Source organism: Bos taurus, chromosome X, assembly GCF_002263795.3.
Source record: "Bos taurus isolate L1 Dominette 01449 registration number 42190680 breed Hereford chromosome X, ARS-UCD2.0, whole genome shotgun sequence".
NCBI lineage: Eukaryota > Metazoa > Chordata > Mammalia > Artiodactyla > Bovidae > Bos > Bos taurus.
In genome coordinates, this window is record NC_037357.1 from 93,087,144 (window position 1) to 93,107,611 (window position 20,468).

Here is a 20,468-nt window from a genome sequence, read left to right on the forward strand (position 1 = left end):
CCTCCCAGCATCAGGGTTTTTTCAAATGAGTCAACTCTTTGCATCAGGTGGCCAAAGTACTGGAGTTTCAGCCTCAGCACCAGTCCTTCCAATCAACACCCAGGACTGGTCTCCTTTAGGATGGATTGGTTGGATCTCCTTGCAGTCCAAGGGACTCTCAAGAGTCTTCCCCAACACCATAGTTCAAAAGCATCAATTCTTCGATGCCAAGCTTTCTTCACAGTCCAACTCTCACATCCATACATGACCACTGGAAAAACCATAGCCTTGACTAGATGGACCTTCGTTGGCAAAGTAATGTCTCTACTTTTGAATATGCTATCTAGGTTGGTCATAACTTTCCTTCCAAGGAGTAAGCGTTTTTTAATTTCCTGGCTGCAATCACCATCTGCAGTGATTTTGGATCCCCAAAAAATGAAGTCTGACACTTTTTCCACTGTTTCCCCATCTATTTGCCATGAAGTGATGGGACCAGATGCCACAATCTTACTTTTCTGAATGTTGAGCTTTAAGCCAACTTTTTCACTCTCCCCTTTCACTTTCATCAAGAGGCTTTTTATTTCCTCTTCACTTTCTGCCATAAGGGTGTGTCATCTGCATATCTGAGGTTATTGATATTTCTCCCAGCAATCTTGATTCCAGCTTGTGCTTCTTCCAGCCCAGTGTTTCTCATGACGTACTCTGCATAGAAGTTAAATAAGCAGGGTGACAATATACAGCCTTGACGTTCTCCTTTTCCTATTTGGAAACAGTCTGTTACCATGTGTTTAATAGATAGCCAACAGTAACTTGCTGTATCACTCAGGAAACTCAAATAGGGGCTCTGTATCAACCTAGAGGGGTTGGATGGGGAGGGAGATTGGAGGGAGGTTTAAAAGGGAAGGGATATATGTATACCTATGGCTGATTCATGTTGAGGTTTGACAGAAAGCAGCAAAATTCTTTAAAGCAATTATTCTTCAATAAAAAATAATTTAAAAAAGAGTAGGATAGAGTCTATTTGAAAAAGAATTCAGAATAACGACAGTAAAGATGATCCAAAATCTCAAAAACAAAATGCAGTTAAGAAAAATTGACTAGAGACACAGATTAAAAAATGTAAAAAAAAAGTTTAATAAGGTCTAGGAGAAATGCAGTATAGTCAATCAGTAATGTACAATGCAATAACTGATATTAAAAACACTCTGGAGAGACCCAAGAGTAGAGTAATTTGGCAGAAGTAAGATTAAGTGTGTTGGATGATAGAGTGGTGGAATTAAATAAAGCAAAGAGGGAAAAAGTATAAAAAGAAGTGAGTATAGTCTCAGATACCACTTGAACAATGTTAAACTCCCATCTATGGAGTTTAAACTATGAATCATAGCCATCCCAGAAGAAAAAGACAAACCAAAAAGAAAAAGACAAAACGAAAGTGAATGAGAAAATATTTGAAGAGATTATAGGCAAAAACTTCCCTAAAATGGGGAGGAAATAGCCACCCACGTCCAATAAGCCCATAGAGACCCATACAGGAAAAACCCAAGGAGAATCATACCAGGACACGTATTAATCAAAGTAACAAAAATTAAACACAAAGAGCAAATATTAAAAGCAGCAAGGGAAAAACAACAAAGAATATATAAGGGGATCCCCATAAGGATAATAGCTGATCTTTCAACAGAAACTCTGCAAGCCAGAAGGGAATGGAAAATTATGAAAGGGAAAAACCTGCAACCAAGATTACTCTACCCAGAAGGATCTCCTTCAGATTCCAAGGAGAAATCAAAAGCTTTACCAACAAACAAAAGCTGAAGAGAATGCAGCACCACCAAACCAGCCCTTCAACAAATACTAAAGGATCTTCTCTAGACAGTAAACACAAAAGGTTTATAAAAATGAACCCAGAATAAAAAAGTAAAAGGTAATAGGATCGTACTTATCAATAATTACCTTAAACGTAAATGGGTTAAATGCCCCAACCAAAAGAGAAAGACTGGCCGAATGGATACATAAAACAAGACCCCTGTACATGCTGTCTTCAAAGACACCACTGCTGCTGCTAAGTCGCTTCAGTCGTGTCCGATTCTGTGCGACCCCATAGACGGCAGCCCACCAGGCTCCCCCATCCCTGGGATTCTCCAGGCAAGAACAGTGGAGTGGGTTGCCATTTCCTTCTCCAATGCATGAAAGTAAAAAGTGAAAGTGAAGTCGCTCAGTTGTGTCCGACTCTTCGAGACCGCATGGACTGCAGCCCACCAGGCTCCTCCATCCATGGGATTTTCCAGGCAAGAGTACTGGAGTGGGGTGCCATTGCCTTCTCCACTTCAAAGACACACTTAGGGGCAAATATAGACTGAAAATGAGGGGTTGAAAAAAGATATTTCATGCAAATGGAGACCAAAAAAATTGGGAGTAGCAATACTCATACCAGATAAAATATACTTTAAAATAAAGACCATTATAAGACACAAAGGAGGACACTACATAATGATCAAGGGATTGATCCAAGAAGAAGATACAATTATATATATATATATATGCACCAGCATAGAAGCACCTCAATACGTAAGCAAATGGTAACAACTAATAAAGGGGAAATTGACAGTAACACAATAATAGTGGGAGACTTTAATACCCCACTTAAACTAATGGACAGACCATCCAGAGAGAAAATTATCAAAGAAACACAAGCTTGAAATGATACATTGGACCCGTTAGACCTAATTGATATCTACAGGGCATTTTACCCCAAAACAATGGATTTTACCTTTTTTTCAAGTGCACATGGAACATTCTCCAGGATAGATCACATCATGGGCCACAAATGTCACCCTGGTAAGTTAAAAAAAAAAAACAATTGAAATTGTTTCAAGCATCTCTCCTATCACAAGATTGTAAGGTTAGATATCAAGTATAGGGAAAAAAAAAATTATAAAAAACACAAATATATGAAGGTTAAACAACACACTTCTGAGTAACCAAAAGATCATGGAAGCAATCAAAAAGCAAATCAAAATAGGCATAGAAACAAATGATAATGAAAACAAGACACCCAAAAACCTATGGGATTCATTAAAAGCAGTGCTAAGAGGGAAGTTCGTAGCAATACAATCCTACCTCAGGAAACAAGAGAAACATCAAATAACGTCAACCTAACATTTCACGTAAAGCAACTAGAAAAAAAGAACAACAACAACAACAAAAACCCCAAAGTTAGTAGAAGGAAAGAAATCATAATAAATTGAAAGATAAAAAAACATATGATTATTTCAATAGATGCTGAAAAAGCCTTTGACAAAATTCAACACCCGTTTATCATAAATACTTTCCAGAAAGTAGGCACAGATGGAACATACCTCAACATAATAAATGCCATATATGACAAAATCACAGCAAACATTATCCTCAATAGTGAAAAACTGAAAGCATTTACTCCAAAATCAGGAACAAGACAAGGGTGCCCACTCTCATCATGACTATTCAGCATAATTTTGAAAGTCCTAGCCATAGCAATCAGAGAATAAAAAGAAACAAAAGGACGCCAGATTGAAAAGAATAAGTAACACTGTCACTGTTTGCAGATGACATAATCCTCTACATAGAAAACTCTAAATATTCCACCAGAAAATTCCTAGAGTTAATAAATATAGTAAAGTTGCAGGATATAAAATTAATATACAGAAATCCCTTGCATTCCTATACACTAACAATGAAAAATCAGAAAGAGAAATTAAGGAAATAATCCCATTCACTAACGCAACACAAACAATAAAATACATAAGAATAAATTTACCTAAGGAAACAAAAGGTTACTGCCTACAGAAAACTATAAAACACTGATGAAACAAATCAAAGGTAATACAAATAGACGGGAAAATATACCATGTCCTTGAATTGGAATAATCATTATAGTGAAAATGAGTATGCTACCCAAATCAATCTATAGATTCAATGCAATCCTGATCAAAACACCAACAGTATTTTTCACAAAACTGGAACACAAAACTTCACAATTTGTATGTAAATACAAAAGACCCCAAATAACCAAAGGAAACTTGAGAAGAAGAGTGCAACTTCAGGAATAAACCTTCCTGACTTCAGACTATACTACAAAGCTACAGTCATCAAGACATATAGTACTGGCACAGACAGAAATACAGATTAATGGAACAAAATAGAAAATTCAGGGATAAATCTACACACCGATGGACATCTTATCTTTGATAAAGGAGGAAAGCATATACAATGGATAAAAGACAGTCTCTTAACAAGTGGTGTTGGGAAAACTGGTTAACTATATGTAAAATAATGAACCTAGAACACTTTCTAGCATCATACACAAAAATAAATTCAAAATGTATTAAAGACCTAAATGTAAGACCAGAAAATATAAAACCCTTAGAGGAAAACACAGGCAGAACACTCACTGACATAAATAAAAGCAAGATCCTCTATGACCCATCTCACAGAGTAATGGAAATAAAAACAAAAGGGACATAATTAAGCATAAATAATTTTGCATAACAAAGGTAACTATCAGTTCAGTAAGTCAGTTCAGTCGCTCAGTCGTGTCCGACTCTTTGCGACCCCATGAATCGCAGCACGCCAGGCCTCCCTGTCCATCACCAACTCCCGGAGTTCACTCAGAATCACGTCCATCGAGTCAGTGATGCCATCCAGCCATTTCATCCTCTGTCGTCCCCTTCTCCTCCTGCCCTCAATCCCTCCCAGCATCAGAGTCTTTGCCAATGAGTCAACTCTTCGCATGAGGTAGCCAAAGTACTGGAGTTTCAGCTTTAGCATCATTCCTTCCAAAGAAATCCCAGGGCTGATCTCCTTCAGAATGGACTGGTTGGATCTCCTTGCAGGCCAAGGGACTCTCAAGAGCCTTCTCCAACACCACAGTTCAAAGGCATCAATTCTTCGGTGCTCGGCTTTCTTCACAGTCCAACTCTCACATCCATACATGACCACTGGAAAAACCATAGCCTTGACTAAATGGACCTGTGTTGGCAAAGTAATGCCTCCGCTTTTGAATATGCTATCTAGGTTGCTCATAACTTTCCTTCCAAGGAGTAAACGTCTTTTAATTTCATGGCTGCAGTCACCATCTGCAGTGATTTGGGAGCCACAAAAAATAAAGTCTGACACTGTTTCCCCATCTATTTGCCATGAAGTGATGGGACCAGATGCCATGATCTTCGTTTTCTGAATGTTGAGCTTTAAACCAACTTTTTCACTCTCCTCTTTCACCTTCATCAAGAGGCTTTTTAGTTCCTCTTCACTTTCTGCCATGAGGGTGCTGTCATCTGCATATCTGAGGTTATTGATATTTCTCCTGGCAATTTTGATTCCAGCTTGTGCTTCTTCGAGCACAGCATTTCTCATGATGTATTCTGCATAGAAATTAAATAAGCAGGGTGACAATATACAGCCTTGACATACGCCTTTTCCTATTTGGAACCAGTCTGTTGTTCCATGTCCAGTTCTAACTGTTGCTTGCTGACCTGCATATAGGTTCCTCAAGAGGCAGGTCAGGTGGTCTGGTATGCCCATCTCTTTCAGAATTTTCCACAGTTTATTGTGATCCACACAGTCAAAGGCTTTAGTATAGTCAATAAAGCAGAAATAGATATTTTTCTGGAACCCTCTTGCATTCTCGATGATCCAGCGGATGTTGGCAATTTGATCTCTGTTTCCTCTCTTTTCTAAACCAGCTTGAACATCTGGAAGTTCACGGTTCATGTATTGATGAAGCCTGGCTTGGAGAATTTTGAGCATTACTTTACTAGCGTGTGAGATGAGTGCAATTGTGTGGTACTTTGAGCATTCTTTGGCATTGCCTTTCTTTGGGATTGGAATGAAAACTGACCTTTTCTAGTCCTGTGGCCACTGCTGAGTTTTCCATATTTGCTGGCATATTGAGTGCAGCACTTTCACAGCATCATCTTTCAGGATTTGGAATAGCTCAACTGGAATTCCATCACCTCCACTAGCTTTGTTCGTAGTGATGCTTTCTAAGGCCCACTTGACTTCACATTCCAGGATGTCTGGCTGTAGGTCAGTGATCACACCATCGTGATTATCTGGGTCATGAAGATCTTTTTTGTACAGTTTTTTTGTGTATTCTTGCCACCTCTTCTTAATATCTTCTGCTTCTGTTAGGTCCATACCATTTCTGTCCTTTATCGAGCCCATCTTTGCATGAAATGTTCCCTTGGTATCTCTGATTTTCTTGAAGAGATCTCTAGTCTTTCCCATTCTGTTGTTTTCCTCTATTTCTTTGCATTCATCACTGAGGAAGGCTTTCTTATCTCTTCTTGCTATTCTTTAGAACTCTGCATTCAGATGCTTATATCTTTCCTTTTCTCCTTTGCTTTTTGCTTCTCTTCTTTTCACAGCTATTTGCAAGGCCTCCCCAGATAGCCATTTTGCTTTTTTGCTTTTCTTTTCCATGGGGATGGTCTTGATCCCTGTCTCCTGTACAAGTCACGAACCTCAGTCCATAGTTCATCAGGCACTGTATCTATCAGATCTAGTCCCTTAAATCTATTTCTCACTTCCACTGTATAATCATAAAGGATTTGATTTAGGTCATACCTGAATGGTCTAGTGGTTTTCCCTACTTTCTTCAATTTCTGTCTGAACTTGGCAATAAGGAGTTCATGGTCTGAGCCACAGTCAGCTCCTGGTCTTGTTTTTGTTGACTGTATAGAGCTTCTCCATCTTTGGCTGCAAAGAATATAATCAATCTGATTTTAGTGTTGACCATCTGGTGATATCCATGTGTAGAGTCTTCTCTCATGTTGTTGGAAGAGGGTGTTTGCTATGACCAGTGCATTCTCTTGGGAAAACTCTATTAGTCTTTGCCCTGATTCATTCCGTATTCCAAGGCCAAATTTGCCTGTTACTCCAGGTGTTTCTTGACTTCCTACTTTTGCATTCCAGTCCCCTATAATGAGAAGGACATCTTTTTTGGGTGTTAGTTCTCAAAGGTCTTGTAGGTCTTCATAGAACCGTTCAACTTCAGCTTCTTCAGCATTACTGGTTGGGGCATAGACTTGGATTATTGTGATATTGAATGGTTACTGTGATATTGAGTGATATTGATGCTGAAAGGAAACTATCAGCAAGGTGAAAAGACATCCCTCAGAATGGGAGAAAATAATAGCAAACAAAACAACTGATAAAGAATTAATCTCCAAAATATACAAGCAGCACATGGAGCTCAATACCAGAATAACCAACAACTCAGTCAAAAAGTGGGCTAAAGACTTAAACAGACATTTCTCCAAGGAAGACATAAAGATGGCTAATATACACATGACAAGATGCTCAACATCACTCATTATTAGAGAAATGCAAATCAAAATTACAATGAAGTATCATCTCACACCTGTCAGAATGGCCATTATCAAAAAGTCTACAAACAATATATGCATGAGAGGGTATGGAGGAAAGGAACCCTCTTACACTGTTGGTGGGGATGCAAACTGGTACAGCCACTATGGAGAAAATGTGGTGATTCTTAAAAAACTGGGAATATAACTGTCATATGACCCAGCAATCCCACTGCTGGGAATATTCCCCGAGGAAATTTCAACAGAGTTGAAAAAGTCACATGTACCCCAGTGTTCACTGCAGCACTGTTCACAAACTTAGGACATGGAAGCAACCTAGATGTCCATTGGCAGATTAATAGATAAGGAAGTGTGGTACATGGTTACAATGGAATATTACACAGGGGAACATATTTGAGTCAGTTCTAATGAGGTAGATCAACCTAGATCTTATCATACAGAGTGATGTAAATCTGAAAGATAAAGATAACTATCACATAATAATGAATATATATGGAATCTAGAAAGAAAGTAATGATAATCCTATGTGCCAGGCATCAAAGGAGACACAGATACAAATAACAGACTTCTGGATCCAGTGGGAGATGTAAAGAATGAGATGATTTGAGAGAATAGCATTTACACATATACACTTCCATATGTAAAACAGATAGCCCGTGAGGTTTTGATATATGATGCAGGAAACCCAAAGCTGGGGCTCTGTGACAACCTGGAGGATTGGGTCTAGAGGGAGGTGGGAGACAGGTTCAGGAAGGAAGAAACACATGTATGCCTATGGCCGATTCATCTTGATGTATGGCAAAGGCCATCACAACATTTCCCAAGTAAGTATTTCCCAATTAAAAAAAAAATTTAATAATTAAAAAAGTAAACACACATACAAAGATTAATAAAGACTTCCCTAGTGGTTCAGTGGTTAAGAATCTGCCTTCCAATGCAGGCAACTTGGGTTCAATCCCTGGTCCAGGAAGATCCCACATTCTGCAGAGGAACTAAGCCCACATGCCACACCTAAGACTTGGCATAGACAAATATTAATAAATAAGCATTTAAAAATATTAATATAAAAAAGGATAATATATCATGGTGTTTAGCACTGGGATGTGAGAATGTTTCAACATATATATATATAGCCACTAACTGTTATATATCATGTTAACAGAATAAAGAATAAAAATCATATGATCATCTCAATAGATGCAGGAAAAATGTTCAACATCTTATAGTGATAAAAGGGCTTCCCTATTGTCTCAAATGGTAAAGAATCCACCAGCAATGCAGGAGACTCAGGTTTGATCCCTGGGTCAGGAAGTTCCCTTGGAGAAGGAAGTGGCAACCCATTCCAGTATTCTTGCCTGGAGAATTCCATGGACAGAGAAGTCTGGCAGGCTTCAGTCCATGGGGTCACAAAGAGTTGCATACGACTGAACAACTAACACACAAACACATACACACATCATGAAAAAACGTCTCAACAAGTTAAGCATAGAAGACATGTATCTCAACATAATAAAGACCATAATGACAAGCCCACAGCTAATATTAATGTTGTTCATTTGCTCAGTCATGTCTCTTTGCGACCCCATGACTATAGCACACCAGGCTTCCCTGTCCTTCACCATCTCCTGGAGCTTGCTCAAAGTCATGTTCATTGAGTCTGTGATGTCGTCCAATGATACCATCCTCTGTCATGCCCTTTTCCTCCTGCCTTTACTCTTTCCAAGCATCAGAGTCTTTTTTAATGAGTCAGCTCTCATATCAGGTGGCCAAGGATTTGGAGCTTCAGCTTCAGCATCTGTCCTTCCAATGAATATTCAAGGTTGATTTCCTTTAGAATTGGCTGGTTTGATCTTCTTGTAGTACAAGGGACTCTCAAGAGTCTTCTCCAACACCACAGTTCAAAAGCATCAATTCTTCAGCTCTCAGCCTTCTTTATGATCCATCTCTCACATCCATTCATGACTACTGAAAAAACCATAGCTTTAACTATATGCACCTTTGTAGGCAAAGTAATGTCTCTGCTTTTTAATATGCTGTCTAGGTTGGTCATAGCTTTTCTTCCAAGGAGCAAGCATTTTTTAATTTCATGGCTGCAGTCACCATCTCCAGTAATTTTGGAGATAAAGAAACTAAAGTCTGTCAGTTTCCATTGTTTCCCCATCTATTTGTTATGAAGTGATGGGACCAGATGCCATGATCTTCGTTTTTTGAATGTTGAGTTAAGCCAGATTTTTCACTCTCCTCTTTCACATTAATCAAGAGGCTCTTTATTTCCTCTTTGCTTTCTGCCATAAGGGTGATGTCATCTGCCTATTTGAGGTTATTGATATTTCTCCTGGCAATCTTGATTTCAGCTTGTGCTTCATCCAGCCCAACATTTTACATGATGTACTCTACATATAAGTTAAATAAGCAAGGTCACAATAACAGCCTTGACGTACTCTTTTCTCAATTTTGAACCAGTGTGTTGATCCATGTCTGGGTCTGACTGCATGCTTTTGACATGCATGCAGGTTTCTCAGGAGGCAGGTCCTGGGAGGAACAGCATATGGCATAAGTCCTTTTGAAGGAGATTGACATTAGCTTCACTATACAGCCACTGGGGTGGGGCAGGGGGATGACTCACAAACTGTAGAACAATTATGCCAAAGAAGTTCTCACGCTGCTGTGAAAAATCTAGGTCCCACACAGACTTCCAATCCTGGGGGTCCAGCAAAGGGACTGAGTATCCCCAAGGAATCTGATTTTTAGGTCAGAAGGATTTGATTACAGAACTTCCACATGACTGGGGAAATAGAGACTTGTGTGCAAAAACCTTGCATGCACCAGAACCCAGAAGAAAGGATCAGTGACACCACAAGAGACTGAGCCGGATGTGCCTGTGTATGCTTGGGAGTCTCCAGCATAGGCATGGGTCAACAGTGGCCTGCCATGGGTTCAGGGGCACTGACGACAACAGTCCTGGGAGCCCAAGCCTGCTGTCATGAGTCCTTTTGATGGAGGCCTCAGGCCAAAATATAAGAAGGAAATATAAGCCCACCTATAAGCCGAAAATTGGATTAAAGACTTACTGAGCATGGCCTTGTCCACCAGAGAAAGACCTAATTTTCCCCATAGCCAGTCCCTTCCATTAGGAAGCTTGCATAAGCCTCTTATCCTCACCTGTCAGAGTGCAGACAGAATGAAAATTACAATCACAGAAAACTAACCAAACTGATCATGTGGACCACAACCTTGCCTAACTCGATGAAACTATGAGCCATGCCATGTAGGGCCACCCAGGATGGATAGGTCATGGTGGAGAGTTCGGGGAAAAAAAAAAAAAAAAGTGGTCCACTGGAGAAGGGAATGGCAAACCACTTCAGCATTCTTGCCTTGAGAAACCCAAGAACAGTATGAAAAGGCAAAAAGACATGACACTGAAAGACGAAGCCCTCACTTTGGTAGGTGACCAATATGGTACTAGGGAAGAGTGGAGAAATAGTTATGGAAGAAATTATGAGGCTGAACCAAAGCAGAAACAATGCCTAGTTGTGGACGTGTCTGGTGGTGAAATTAAAGTCCAATGCTGTAAAGAACGGTATTGCATAGAAACCTAGAATCTTAGTTCCATGAATCAAGGTAAATTGAAGTGGTCAAACAGGAGGAGGCAAGGGTGAACAATGACATTTTAGGAATCAGTGAACCAAAATGGAATGGAAAGAGTGAATTTAATTCAGATGACCATTATATCTACTGCTGTGGGTAAGAATCCCTCAGAAGAAACAAAATAGCCCTTATAGTCAACAAAAGAGTCCAAAATACAGTACTTGGGTGCAGTCTCAAAAACAATAGAATGATCTCTGTTTATCTCCAAGGCAAACAATTCAATAATACAGTAATCCCAGTCTATGCCCCAATCACTAATGCCAAAGAAGCTGAAGTTGAACGGTTCTGTGAAGAACTACAAGACCTTCTAGAACTAACACTAAAAAGAGATGTCTTTTTCATCATAGGGGACTGGAATGCAAAAGTAGGAAGTCAAGAGATACCTGGAGAAACAAGCAAGTCTGGCCTTGGTGTACAAGATGAAACAGGACAAAGGCAAACAGAGCTTTGCCAAGAGTATGCACTGGTCAGGCAAACAACCTCTTCCAACAACACAAGAGATGACTCACCATATGGTCAATAGTGAAATGAGATTGATTATATTATTTGAGGCCAAAATGGAGAAGCTCTATACAGTTAGCAAAAACAAGGTTGAGAGCTGACTGGCTCAGATTGAAAAATTCAGACTAAAATTGAAGAAAGTAGGCAAAACCAGTAGGCCATTCTGGTATTTGTTGTTCAGTTGCTAAGTCTTGTCTGATTCTTTGCAATGCCATAACTGCAGCATGCCAGGCTTCCCTGTCCTTCACAATCTCCAAGAGCTTGCTCAAACTCATGTCCATTGAATCAGTGATGCCACCAACCATCTCATCCTCTGTCGTTCCCTTCTCTTCCTGCCTTCAGTCTTTCCCAGCATGAGGGCTTTTTCTAATGAGTTGGCTCTTTGCATCAGGTGGCCAAAGTATTGGAGTTTCAGCTTCAGGATCAGTCCTTCCAATCAATATGCAGGATTGATTTCCTTCAGGATTGACTGGTTTGATCTCCTTGTCATCCGCGGGACTCTCAAGAGTCTTCTCCAACACCACAGTTCAAAAGCATCAATTCTTCGGTGTTAAGCTTTCTTTATGGTCCAAATCTCACATCCATACATGATTACTGGAAAAACCATAGCTTTGACTATATGGATCTTTGTTGGCAAAGTAATATCTCTGCTTTTTAAAATGATGTTTCAGTTTGTCATAGTTTTTTTTTTTTCCAAGGAGCAAGTGTCTTTTAATTTCATGGCTGCAGCCACAATCTGCAGTGATTTTGGAGCCCAAGAAAATATAGTCTGCCACTGTTTCTGTTGTTTCCCCGTCTATTTGCCATGAAGTGAGGGACCGGATGTCATGATCTTTGTTTTCTGAATGTTGAGTGAGAAGCCAGTTTTTTCACTCTCCTCTTTCACTTTCATCAAGAGGCTCTTTAGTTTCTCTTCAATTTTTGCCATAAGGTGGCATCATCTGCATATTTGAGGTTTTTGATATTTCTCCCAGCAATCTTGATTCCAGTTTGTGCTTCATCCAGTCTGGCATTTTGCATGATGATTCCCATTCATGTATGACCTAAATCAAATCCCTTATGATTATACAGTGAAAGTGACAAACAGATTCAAGGGATTAGATCTGATACACAGTGTGCTTGAAGAACTGTGGAAGAAGGTTTGCAACATTGTACAGGAGGCAGTGATCACAACCATATCCAAGAGAAAGTAATACAAAAAGGCAAAATAGTTGTCTGAGGAGGCCTTACAAATAGCTGAGAAAAGAAGAGAAGCAAAAAGGGGAGGAGAAAAGGAGAGATATATCTATCTGAATGCAGCGTTTCAAAGAACAGCAAGGAGAGATATGAAAGCCTTCCTAAGTGAACAAAGCAAATAAATAGAGGAAAACAACAGAATGGGAAAGACTAGAAATCTCTTAAAGAAAATGAGAGATACCAGGGGAACATTTCATGCAAAGATAGGCACAATAAAGGACAGAAATGGTATGGACCTAACAGAATCAGAAGATATTAAGAGCTAGCAAGAATATATAGAAGAACTACAAAAAAGATCTTAATGACCCAGAGATCTACGATTGTGTGATCACTCACCTAGAGCCAGACATCCTGGATGCGAAGTCATGTGGGCCTTAGGAAGCATCACTGAATAAAACTAGTGGAGGTGATGGAATTCCAGCTGAGCTATTTTAAATCCTAAATTATGATGCTGTGAAAGTGCTGCACTCAGTATGCCAACAAATTTGGAAAACTCAGCAATGGCTACAGGACTGGAAAAGTTCAGTTTTCATTCCAGTCCCAAAGAAGGACAATGCCAAAGAATGTTCAAACTACCACACAATTGCACTCACTTCAAGACATGCTAGCAAAGTAACCCTCAATATCCTTCAAGCTAACCTTCAACAGTATGTGAACTAAGAACTTCCAGATGTACAAGCTTGATTTAGGAATGACAGAGAGATAAAATTGCCAACATTCATTGGATCATAGAGAAAGCAAGAGAATGCAGATAAACATCTACTTCTGCTTCATTAACAACGATGAAGCCTTTGACTGTGTGTGTGTACCACAAAAAACTGTGGAAATTTTTTCAAGAGACAGGATGACCATACCACCTTACCTGCCTCCTGATAAATCTGTGTGCAGGTCAAGAAGCAACAGTTAGAAGCGGACCTGGAACAATGGACTGGTTCAAAACTGGGAAAGGAGTACGTCAAAACTGTATATATATTGTCACCCTGCTTATTTAACTTATATGCAGAGTACATCATGTGAAATGCTGGGCTGGATGAAGCACAAGCTGGAATCAAGATTGCTGGGAGAAATATCAGTAACCTTGATATACAGATGACACTCCCCTTATTGCAGAAAGAGAACAAGAACTAAAGAGCCTCCTGATTAAGGTGAAAGAGGAGAGTGAAAAAGGTGGCTTAAAACTCGACATTCAAAAAACAAAGCTCATGGCATCTGCTCTCATCACTTCATGTCAAATAGATGGGGAAAAATGGAAATGATGAGAGACTTTACTTCTTCAGCTTCCAAATCACTGTGGTTGGTGACTGCAACCATGAAATTATAAGACACTTGTTCCTTGGAAGAAAAGCAATCACAGACTTAGACTGCATATTAAAAAGCAGAGACATTACTTTGTCTACAAAGGTCTGTATCATCAAAGTTATAGTTTTTCCAGTAGTCATGTATGGATATGAGAGCTAGACAAAACAAAAGGCTGAGCACCAAAGAGCTGATGCCTTTGAAATGTGGTGCTGGAGAAGACTCTTGAGAGTTCCTGGGAAAGCATGGAGATCATACCAGTAGGTCCTAAAGGAAATCAACCCTGAATATTCATTGGAAGGACTGATGATGAAGCTGAGGCTCTAATACTTTGGCCACCTGATGTGAAGAGTGAACTCATTGGAAGATACCCTGACACTGGGAATGATTGAAGTCAGGAGGAGAAGGGGACAACAGAGGATGAGATTGTTGGATGGTATCACCGACTCAATGGATGTGAGTTTGAGCAAACTCTGGGAGATGTTAAAGGACAAGGAAGCCTGGCGTGCTGTGGTCCATGTGGTCACGAAGAGTCAGACACGACTGAGCAACTGAACAACAACAACTTCATTGGGAAGTAGTGGGAATCCAATGAGTTTTACTACATACTTGGGGGGTATGACAGAACATATAGATAGTTTGACTCCAAAAAAGGAACACATTTAGAGACAAAAATTCTATTAATTTAAATGAGTCAGGCCCTCAAGAACTATGCTGTCTAGCACTGACATGACAAAACTAAGAACACTGAACTCAACCCCCAGCAATCAGCTGCAAACTCTAAAGGCCAACCCAAAAGCACACTACTACTGCTCCAACCATGGCTAACTCTGCTCAGAGACAAGGTATCCAGATGTTCTAAGAAGGAATACATGGGGCCAGTGTTTCGTAACCAGGTTCACTTCTCTTTGCTGTCTTTTTTGTTTGTTGTTTAAAAACAAGATAACATTCAGGTAGATGCAAGAAGAATCTGCCTTCAATCATTCTTTCAACAAATATTAATTGATCCCCCACTATATGGCAGCCACTGTTCAGTATGCTGAGGACAGAGCAGAGAACAAAATAGATGGAGTCCCTGTTCTTACTGAGCTTATACTCTAGTGGGAAATACATTTTACCACAGAAGCAAACATACATATAATATTGTTTTAAACTGTGATCAGTGTTGTGATAAAAATAAAAAGGGAAGGGATAAGGTCACAGAGAATGCCTGGGCCATCCGACTTACTTTAATCTCTCTTTCCTGAATTCTGAAGGATATAGAGGCCCACCATGGGTAGAACCAGGTAGAAAGAAAAGGAAGTACAAAGTTCCTCAGGTCAGACAGATCCTAGCATATGGGTATAAAAAGGAGATCAGTGTTGCTGTTGCTGTTCTGTTCAGCCACCCAGTCATGCCTGATTCTTTGCAACCCCATGGACTGCAGCATTCCAGGCTTCTCTGTCCTCCACCACCTCCTGGAGCTTGCTCAAACTCATGTCCATTAAGTCGGTGATGCCATCCAACCCCAGTGTTGCTAGAGGAGAGTATACAATGTTTTTATAAATCACATCAAAGAGGTAGGCAGGGGCTGGATATATTGATGGTGGTGTCTGGGACCAGGAAGGGCTTCCTAGATGGTGCTAGTGGTAAATAATCTGACTGTCAATGCAGGAGATACAAGAGGTGGGCTGGATCCCTAGGTGGGGAAGATTCCCTGGAGGAGGGCATGGCAACCCCTCCAGTATTCTTGTCTGGAGAATCCCATGGACAGAGGAGCTTGGAGGACTACAGTCCATGGGGTCGGAAAGAATGGGTCACAAGTGAAGTGACTTAGCATGCATGCATGGGACCAGGAAATGGCGAGCCATTTTGGACAAATTTTAAAGAATGGCCAACAGGATTTATTGAAGAACTGGATATGAAGCACAAAAGAAAAAGATTTAAGGATTCAGTTCAGTTCAGTTCAGTAGCTCAGTTGTGTCTGACTCTTTGTGACCCCATGGACTGTAGCACATCAGGCCTCCCTGTCCATCACCAACTCCCGGAGTTTAGTCAAACTCATGTCCATTGAGTTGGTGATGCCATCCAACCATCTTATCCTCTGTTGTCCCCTTCTCTTCCCTCCTTCAATCTTTCCCAGCATCAGGATCTTTTCCAATGAGTCAGTTCTTCACATCAGGTGACTAAAGTATTGGAGTTTCAGCTTCAACATCAGTCCTTCCAATGAATATTCAGGACTGATTTCCTTTAGGATGGACTGGTTGTATCTCCTTGCTGACCAAGGGACTCTGAAGAGTCTTCTTCAACACCACAGTTCAAAAACATCAATTCTTTGGCACTCAGCTTTCTTTATAGTCCAACTCTCACATCCATACATGACTACTGGAAAAACCATAGCTTTGACTAGATGCACCTTTGTTGGCAAAGTATTGTCTCTGCTTTTTGGCCTGAACAACCAGATGTTCCCATTAACCGGAAGGGAGAAAGACATTAAACATGATTTCTGATGGGTCATTCTAGAGTTCCACTAATACCTGTGGATGGGACCTCAGGGTCCTCCTCCAACTTTGAGCAGCCTAATTATGGAGTGGGGCGCTCCTTTTGGCTAAGAGCAATGAAGCACATTTTGGGGAATCCCCGCCTTCTCCCTTCTGATTGTATTCATAAACCTGGAGATTTACACAGATGAGATAGAGAAGACTGAGCACATTGGGCCAGGCAAAACGGAGAGTCCCCAGGCACAAGAAATCTTCTGTAGACACTTCAGTACAGAAACTATGAGATTGGGCGGCGCCAAGGAGGGCGCTGCAGGAACCTTCTTGGCGATCTGGAAGCCTAGAGAACCATTTTTTTTTTTTTTAAACTAGAAACAAAGTAAAGAAAAGAGATGGGGTGGGGTTTGGTGGTCTGGCCCGCCGGAAGGAGCTTGGGTGGAGCCGACTGTGCAAGCTTCAGGGCAGAGGGTGAGAGAAGGCCGCCACTAGCAACTAACAGCAGCTACCTAAACTCAACAGAGAGGTCGGAGGTATTGTTGGAAATGCCACGAACCCCGTGATTCTGTCTGCCCGCCAAAGAGAGATGAAAACCCAAGTTGTGCGGTGCAGCTTTAAAGGGGCTGGTGATTGACAGAATGTGTAGCAGTGGATGGGGTGGAGCCGCTGGGTGGGGTCTGGGACAGGCAGCTGGGAGAAACCAAAAGGAAGAAAAAAGAAAACCGTAGCCCCTGAAATCGCTAATACCAGGGGGAAGCTAGCCAGAAAGGGAGGACAGGAGGGTTTTAGAGCTCACCTCCATTCCTACCCTGATCAACTCTCTCAGACCTTTCTATCTCCTTTTGAGATAATTAAAACCTGCTGTACACCGGCCCTAGTCGGTGCCCTTTCCTAACTCCACTGAATTAGATTTGTAGTACGAGTGAGTGAAGACCCCCGGTCCACCACCTCAACCCCGGCCCCGCCCCATCGGCCTGGCCCGGGGCTGGGAGCAGAGGATGCCTTTGGAGGCGCAGAATCCGAAAGTAAGTCCCTTTCATTTTGTTTACCCCCCCTCTCCCCTTCCTTTTGCTGCCCTCACTGGGGTATTCTCTGGGCGGCAAAGAGCCACCTTACCGAAGGAGACTCTTTCAAGGAGGACACAGAGGGTTGGACCGGGTAGGGTGGGGTAAGAAGGGGAGGGGAACGGAGGAGGGGTGGCGCTTTAAAGCCTAGAGGAGCTGCCATCCACCGGATAGGAAGCTCAGAGTTTGCTGGTTGTTTGATTACAGCCTTGATTTCCTCTCCTGCCCTTAGAGCCTCGACTTACCCCTCCAGGCATTTTTTTTATTTTTGTCACAATCCACAGTGTTATCTGGCTGCTTAAAGCTTCTAGCTGTGAGTTGGGAGGGCTCCATCTTGCCCAGCTTCTTAAAGCGGCAGTGCACCAGTTCTGATGTGGGAAATACTGAAAATTCGATTTCGAAAAGGATGGCATTGACTCATCTTTACTATGACACAAGGTGTGTTGGGGGAATTTGTACGGAGAGGCAAGTTTTTCCTCCTTATACCAGCCTCCAAACTTGTTCTAATATCCAGTTGATTCTCAGGAGGCGCATCCTGGGCTATGCTGCCAAGTTGTACATTAGTTAACTGCAGAGTCAACTGGCCTTGCAGTTTTAGCTCAAGAGGAAAATTTATCAAGATTTGAAAAAATAATTTATTTTACAAATATTTATCAAAAGCTAGGTTCATTGTCTGTGACTAATCCCACTGCTGAATGTCTGTAATATGTCAGGACAATGTAGAGTGATGTCACTGACTCCTTTATTAACAGATTGGTGGCCAAGGTTTCTTTCTAGAGTCGAATGTTGAATTTGATTTCAGCATTTATCAAGCATGTGTCACGTGAAGGTTCCCATTATTCATCTTTATTGTCTTGTCTTTAGTACCAAGCATCCATATGCCCTAACCCAAGTGATTGGGAGATTCAGCTGAAAGAGATAGGAACTCAAGTCAAAATGGCATGCAAAGAGAGAAGGGCAGGATGTTTCAATAGGGAAGCTAAAGGCTACCTTGACTGATCTGTTATTCCCATGTCCATGTCCAACCTGGAAGATTGTCTTGGGCAGGAGGGCTTTACCAGCTCCCTTCTGCTGTTAAATAAAAGAACTAGTGTGGTGGAAACTTGTTAGAAGGCCTCATACAGATCAGTGGCATCTCTTCCAAGTTTATTTTTCTTATGTTTCTGCTTAAGGAGGATGGCAGGTCTGGATGGAGCCTAATGATATCCTGCATGTCAAAGATAATAAAATATGTTGTTTGAGGTTTTAGGTCTAATATTTTACTCTGGATGTCTTTTTTTTTTTTTTTTTTTAAGGTATGAATTGTCTGTGTGTATCTACGCATTTCTATTTGGTCAATGGAATGCCATAGCTTCTAGCACTCTGCAGTTTACCAGTTCAGCTATCTCTGGTATTAAATACAAGGCAGAGACCCTCTCTTTTTTAATGTGCTAGGTTTCAGTGCATCCCCAGTGTCAACTCCCATTAAGGGCATGGACTGGTTTTAGGTTTCTTGGCACCATTTATTAAAGCACCTTCCTCCATCCCTTCTTTTCTCAATTGGTTTTCTAAACCCCAAAATGACCTTATTCTGAATGGCCATGACATTGAATCCACTGGATTCAGATAAAAAAGAAAGCCTCAGTGTTCTTTCTCTATAAAGTCACTTGTCTGCTGCTGCTGCTAAGTCACTGGTCTATGGGGTCCTAAAAACAAAGGAAACATTAATTCAACTGGAACCCTCCTGGCTACTTTTACCATTGGGAGTACAGTCCTGCTCTAGAGTCAAGAGCCACTTGTACTTGTCACTCACACTAAAATCTGCTACCCACACCCTGGCATGGAGAGTGGGAAGAAACTGTGTGCTGACTCCACAGCCAACCTTCTAAATTTGATAAGCATGGAATATGTTAGGTATTGCTGTGCTTCCATTTTAATATTTGATTGTCCCTTTGTGTTCATGTTGGTTTTTCTTTGAGAGAGTTTCTAGATGCAGGATATAGCTGTCATAAAATATGGTTGATGAAATATGGTTAATCTCTTCCTAAGACAGTGAAAATTTTGTGAACCCACTAACAGTTATTATAGGCAAGCAGTACAAAAGTAATGGCAATAGCATTAGGAAATGGCAACCCACTCCAGTGTTTTTGCCTGGAGAATCCCAGGGATGGGGGAGCCTGGTGGGCTGTTGTCTCTGGATTGCACAGAGTCGGACACAACTGAAGCGACTTAGCAGCAGTACAAAGGTTTCAAGTGACTTTTCCAGAGAAATTAGTTTGTTGTCATTCATTCTGCTTTCTGGGCTTGCAGACAGTTTCTGTCTACACAGAGGCAAAAGGGCTTCATAAGAAATAATTGCAGAAAGAACACTTTGTCCTCTCTCTCTCTCTCTATGTCACAAGCAGTAGTTTCAATCCCCCAACTCCTCTTCTGGAATCTGGTAGCCTAGGCTGTTCTTGCTTAGACTAGTATAGCCTATGCCTACATTTACTTTGGTCTGAGTTCCTTCCTGGTTTTTTCTCAGCGTTCAAGGATAAGGACATATGAAAGACAAAGGTGTCAATAGGAAAGTACATTGTGTTATGAGATTCATTCATTAATTAATTCAGCAAATACTTACTGAGAACCTACTCTGTGCCATCACTGCACAAGACTCTGGAGAGTCTGCAAGACAAGTCCCTTGCCTTTTTGGAGACTGTATTCTAATGAGGGTATGTTAGTGGATGGGTTTTTTTGAGGGGAGGGGGCGTTGAATAAGATAGCAGAGGGACTGGGGAGAGCTATTTAATGAACAGTCAAGGAGGGCTTCTCTGATATGATGATTTTAAAGAATATATATGAATAAAGTGAGAGAACTAGCCATGAGAATACCCAAGGGAAGAGTATTCTTGACAGAGAAAATAGAATTTCAAAGGCTTGACGTGTTCAAA

General features: G+C 41.0%; 1 protein-coding gene across 2 annotated transcripts in view; it reads left to right on the top strand.

Annotated features, from left to right (window-relative positions):
- Positions 1–16,863: 16,863 nt before the first annotated feature.
- The window catches only part of KLF8 (KLF transcription factor 8), a 347,285-nt gene continuing 343,680 nt past the window's right edge, over positions 16,864–20,468 (top strand). Inside the window, exon 1 of one of the 2 annotated variants that reach the window (XM_002700142.6) lies at positions 16,864–17,520. The gene's annotated coding sequence lies outside the window, so the exon portion shown is untranslated. The remainder of the gene's footprint in view (positions 17,521–20,468) is intronic. The other variant, XM_010822040.4, reaches the window with a different exon arrangement.